The 6,110-nt window shown below is 35.3% G+C and overlaps 1 long non-coding RNA gene across 1 annotated transcript; it reads right to left on the bottom strand.

Annotated features, from left to right (window-relative positions):
• Positions 1-2,568: 2,568 nt before the first annotated feature.
• LOC308692835 lies at positions 2,569-5,701 on the bottom strand. The gene is made up of 5 exons (XR_014030380.1): positions 5,412-5,701; positions 4,354-4,426; positions 4,111-4,259; positions 3,874-3,976; positions 2,569-3,345 (listed from the first exon to the last, which is right to left on the bottom strand). It is a non-coding gene; the product is annotated as an uncharacterized lncRNA (long non-coding RNA).
• Between the last annotated feature and the right edge of the window lie 409 nt (positions 5,702-6,110).

Here is a 6,110-nt window from a genome sequence, read left to right as displayed (position 1 = left end):
ATATATATAATAATAAATAAAATTATGATAATAGAATAATGTATCAAATAATGTAACAAAATATCATTTGTATAAAATAGTATTAGGGCTGGTCCGAATACCATTTTTTTAGCTTCGAAGCTTCGGTAGTAACGAACATCGAATATTCGAAGCTTCGGAGAGAGGGTGCTGAACATATTCTTCTCTCTAATAAAGGCAGGAATCTCTATGTGTCTGTATGTCCGTTTGCATTTTGATTATTTCGAGAACCGTTCATCCAATCGACTTCACAAGGGAGTGCAGTGTCGCATTTGGTGCAATATAGATAGATACGCGAGACGCGACACATTCAGAATTAATAAACTTTTAGTAAACTACAGAACAGCGCGAGCGGAAAGCGGCGCGCCTGCGGGCAGGGCTTATATGCTCCGAGAACGGACACTGCACTAGTGATATAAAACGCGCACACACAGGTCTGTTAACTTAAGCAATACTTTTAAGGTAGTCTAATATTTTTCTGACTAACAAATTACTGACACAGTAAAGGGTAGATTTAAATAAAGAAAAACGAAATTTAAATAAAGAATAAACGAAATTTGAATAAAGAAAAACGAAATTCAAATAAAGAAAAACGAAATTTAAATAAAGAAAAACGAAATTTAAATAAAGAAAAAACGAAATTTAAATAAAGAAAAACGAAATTTAAATAAAGAAAAACGAAATTAAGTTAAATTAAAAACGAGATTAATTTAGTTTGATAATAAGGGGTAAAAAGGCTAATACATTTTGTTTTTATTATTCTATTTTCCACAATGTCAAAGCAACGTAGCTTAACCCAAAACACAAGCTCAGGCATGCACTTCGGTCAATAGGCTACAAACTCCGCTGTTCTGCACTCCATTAGGCGTTGGTTCTATTTCTAGCATGCACGAGTTTTCCGCATGGCTCCAGCCACGCCTGAGACGCGTGTCTCACACAGGCAGTGAGCAAACTCCAACCTGTTAACATGGGAGCCGACACGCCACGCAGCTGAGACACTCAGGCCACGCAGCCAGTGTGTCGCCGGCCTTATTGGGTGTGCAAAAAATAAATAAAAATAAAATAAAATAACGAATATTTGAATGTCAAATTTTCAAATCGAATACCAACCCACCGAACGAATATTCGAGTCCAGCCCTAAATAGTATATCAAAAGAGTATATATATTTTTTTTATAAAATATACAAATGCAAAATTACATTTAATATACCTTAAAGTAAATTAATATAATGTAAAGAAAATCTGTTCAAATTAATTTAATTTATATTAAAATATAGATTAATATAAAAAATATATAATATAATATAATATAACATAATATAATATAATAAATGGATGTCATGTCAGGGTGGTGAAGGTCAAAGGTCAAAGTTCATCTCCCCAGAGGCAGCACTCTGTGAGAGTCAGTGTCACGTGCCTTTGCTCAGCCAGCTGGGGGTGAGATGGCTAAGGTCAAAGTCAAGGGGCAGGTGAGCTTAAGCAGATGACAACAGAACACAGTACTACCACTAATCACACCTCGCTGACCCCAAACCCCCACCTCTCTAAACCACTACGTGACTCTCTCTCTGTCTCTCTGGGCCGCTGAGTTCCCCTGTCCTTGACCGCTCTCTTACTCAGCCCACAGTAACCTGCTGCCCAGCCAGAGGAAACACAGACCTGCATTGACATCCAGCATCTAGACCGCTGACTATACCACAGTCATCCACTTCCACCCCAGCAGTCCACATGCTGGCTCACTGCATCAATAGGTCAGCGGAGACTTATTGACAAGCCCTTGGCACCAGCAGGCCTGTCCATGCCAGAGTTTCAATGCCAGTATTAACTCTTTCCCCGCCATTGATTTTCCATCATTTGTGACACAATCCTTCCCCGTATTGACAAGCTTTTTCGCCTTTCCATGTTTTTTACTGTTATATGGTAGGGGGCGCTATTACGCATCTTTTGAAAGAGTATAGCTCTGAATCCTAAAACAAGTAAAGAAAAAGATTTACGTATACCAGAAGGAGCTGATAGAAGATTTATTATGCACAATTAAGCTAACGTGATCATCAAACATTCAACAGAATTTAAAGTGCCCCTATTCTGGTTTTTCGAATATTCCCTTTCATGCAGTGTGTAGCTAATATTGATGTCTGTAAACGTTCTACAAAGTTGTAAAGACGAAGATGCACAATAAATAAAGTTACTGTCTCCCAAAACACTGTAAAAAAATTTAAGCCAGTACAACAAAAAAAATCTTAGTACTAATTTCCTTCAGCTTTTTTTCGTTTACTCAACTTTTGTAAATAACAGTTAGACTGACTGAAATTAAGTTGTAAGTCTTACAATTTTTTTTTTATTGGGTTAACTTAAGATTGTTAGTTTTCTGGAGAGGTGCAACTATTTTTTAACAAACCTTTTTAAGTTGAGCCAATTCAAAAAAATTTGTCTCAATGTCTGAAGTTGAGTGAACAAAAAAATCCTAAAGGAAATTGGTACTAAGTAATAATATGTTAAGACTGGAAACTAAAATAACTTTGCCCAAGTCAAAAACTGAAAACAGTGAGTCAATGTTAACAAAACATTTATTCAGAAGCATGTTGAAGGCAAATAAAAATGTCATTTCAATTAGCTGTCATCATGACAAGAATTTTCTTTTTTTTATTCAAAGGAATATATTACCCCAAAATTATAATTATTTACTTTTTTCTGTCTCAAACTCATAGGACTATTTTCTTCTGTGCAAGACACAAAGACATGCAGCTGTAATTTGTATTTTCTGAAGTAATACAGTTTTGGGAGAAACAATAAACTAACAATTCTTTTTAAATCTTGATATCCGATTGTATTCAGAAGACATGGATTAAATCATATGTGTTACATTTATATAAAACATGGTTTACATTTATATCTTTATGTTCTAGAGAAGAAATGAAGCCATAAAAAGACTATGCACTAAATAAGAGTACAAACTGGAACAAATAAATGCTCAATCTTACAATTATCCATATGGATTGCAGCTACTTGAACAAAATTTTTTTTGAAGGACTGGACTCTTGCTGAGCACTTTAAGTCAAGACCAATAAACAATTTTTAATTTAGTCAAAAGTGTATTGTATGCATTTTAATTGTTTAGGACAGTTCACATTGAGGGCATAAATACAGCCAAAGATGAGAGTAACAGCTGTGGCAAAGTTCTTGCACATTATCTAGCCCAATCTGCTCTTATAGTACTACAGAGAGGCACCTTATAATTGGGTTGGAGTGGAACAGTTGCAACATCATCTTCAATGATAGTTAAGATCCTCATCTTCTCCCCTTGTGAATGTCATCTGGCTCTGTGTCCTGCAGTAGAAAATAAATTGACATAACTTTTTTTTATTTTGAATTATGTTAAACCACAGAGTGACCCTAAACATGTGCTCATGTACCTTCACTTGAAAAGTAAAGGTGGTCATGTTTTTAAGCTTGTTCAAATTCAGCCATAGAACTAAAACTGATAAACAGAATACATCTCCCAATTTCCTGCACCTGTGCTGTTAGATGCCATATCAGTATTAAAGGGATAGTTTACCCAAAAATGAAAATTAGCCCATGATTTACTCACCCTCAAGTCTGCCACTATATCACTGCCCTTATAAAGCTTGGAAGAGCCAGGAATCGTTTTAATATAACTCCAAATGTATTTGTCTGAAAGAAGAATGCCATATACACCTAATGACTTCAGGGTGAGTAAATCATGGGCTAATTTTCATTTTTGGGTGAACTATTCCTTTAATATAGTTACACGTGGCACAACATCATGGGGATCTGGTGAACAGGTGAAATTATATCAAGTGTGAGTGTATATGCTGGTGACACACATCTTCTTACCAGGCAAGTCTTCAGGATGTTTCCTGACTTTTCCCTCATAAACAAAGGTAGAGCTCTGAGAGTTGTAGCCTTTCTTTGAGCAAGCACATTGCAGTTTCTGTGTCTGAAAGACAGAAAACAAATATGGAACAATCTATGCATGTTATATCCAAAGAGAAGCATGGGAATTACCTTGAAAAGGAGATGGCAAAATTCAGCCTTTAACCAGAGAGATATGACCACATGCAAAATAATTACCTGATGATTAAGTTGGTCTAGGAGGATCTTCATCTCATCGGATACGCTCCACCACTTGTTTTGTACAATTAGATGTGTATTCATCTAACTAAGAGAAAAATGTGCTCTTCTGATTAGTTTGTGTAAACCTGTAATACTCAGCACAGACCCTGAAAAAAAAAAAAAAACACTGTTAAAACAGTAAGAATTAAGTGTAGGCCTACACGTTAATTCAGTTCTACTAACTAAAAATGATAAACTCACCTGATCTTTCAAAAACAAAGGCCACTGTTTTAGCACATCAGAGGTTCTTGTTGCTGTACTGATGTTCTTTAGTCTAAAAGGGACAAATACAACATAACAAAGATTCATATTAAACAAAAAAACAAACAAAAAAAAAACAGTTACAGTAGGTTAATTTACATATAGTAAAAATACTACAGAAATGGAATAATCAAATGTGAAAAAAATTTATTCATTTTTTCCTTAAAAATACAAAAGTTATAAAGAGCAGTGAGCGATTTTGTCTTTCGTTGATTAACAGGAAGGACACTGACAGCGGCAGATAACATATTTTCACTTTAAACATTATTTAATATACAAAGCAAACATGCGTATTTTTAACCTAACATTTGTTTTGCATATATAGGCCTATATTTTTCCCCTCTAAATTGTATTATATTGAATTATATTGCACTACTGTAGAATGCCTGAGCCTCAACCTAAGCATGTACAAATTGTCACTGACATTTGTATATAGGCCTATACAACAAATAAACTTGAAATTGAATTTAAATCGAATAGACTACTGTCACTTTAAGAGCTATTGCACAAATTTAATACTGAAACATCTGGATTTTACAACATTGTTTGTTCACTTAAGACATAGCCGACTGTATTACATGAATACTACACACACAGTGGGTTTTTTTGAAATAATTATGTGTATTTCACTATTAATTAGCAATAAGCCGTGAAAGATAACTGAATTCGCACTCACATTCTGTCTGAGATAAACAGCTCTCTTCTGTCTCAATCAGCGCAAGCACCAGATTTGAGTCTTTTTCTAACGACTGACTGGCTTAACATTTTAAACTTCGTGCACGTTCTTGTCTTTTCTCATTCAAGCATGTTTCCTCGCTTTAACGTTAGTCTAGGTGTCAATAGTTAAGTAAGTTAGCCATGTGCTACGCGGATAATCTCTAACAATAGACACTTATCGTCTCCACAGAAAATATCTTTTAACATAATACTATATTTTACCAACATATGTCTGCAATCAATGTAGCTTATTTTCATTCATAAAGCAAAATAAAACTTACCTCAGAGATGAATCCAGTCCCTTCGATAGCGTGGTTGAAGGAGGAAACCCCGTGTAACGTACATAGAGACAGACTGCGCATGCGCGATGGTGGGAAGTTAAACGTTCCAGCGCAGAAATCAAAACATTAAGTTTTCTCAACTTATTTTTTTGTGTTCATTGGACAAATAGTAGTTAACATGCAGTTAAATAGTTTTTATAAGTTAACTCAACATTGCGCTCAAACATTTGCCCACTCAACTTATAATCTTAAGGTGAGTAAACAATTTGCAAGTTGGATTTTTTACAGTGAAGAAAATCAACTCTGAACCGCCTCAAGTCATTTGTAATTCGAATCCCACAGCATTACCGTTCTACGTCACTAAAATGCCCGCACTATTTTGTACGTTGTCTGCCATGCACGAAGAACTTGACCCTCCCTCAAACACGTCATTTTACTGACGACTGCTTCTTAAATCTCAGAGTTCAACTCGGGATTCGCAAAACGCATGCTTCTGAAAGATGGGTCAGTAGTACCCAGTTTATTTGGACCAGCTTGCTCCTCAGAATCACAACCTGTATGAATAATTATTGATATATATATTTTCCACTGGGTGTTCAATATACGTAGTTTTGTCTTTTTTATTTGTAATTTTCCGGCAGACATTATTACTGTCTTACTGAAATAGTGTTGCAAATCAGCTGTGGGCCACTATTACCT

Source organism: Scardinius erythrophthalmus (genome assembly GCF_964197995.2).
Source record: "Scardinius erythrophthalmus genome assembly, chromosome: 6".
Taxonomy (NCBI): Eukaryota; Metazoa; Chordata; class Actinopteri; order Cypriniformes; family Leuciscidae; genus Scardinius; species Scardinius erythrophthalmus.
The sequence above is the reverse complement of the archived record's forward strand: the minus strand, read 5'-3'. Positions and strand labels throughout refer to the sequence as shown.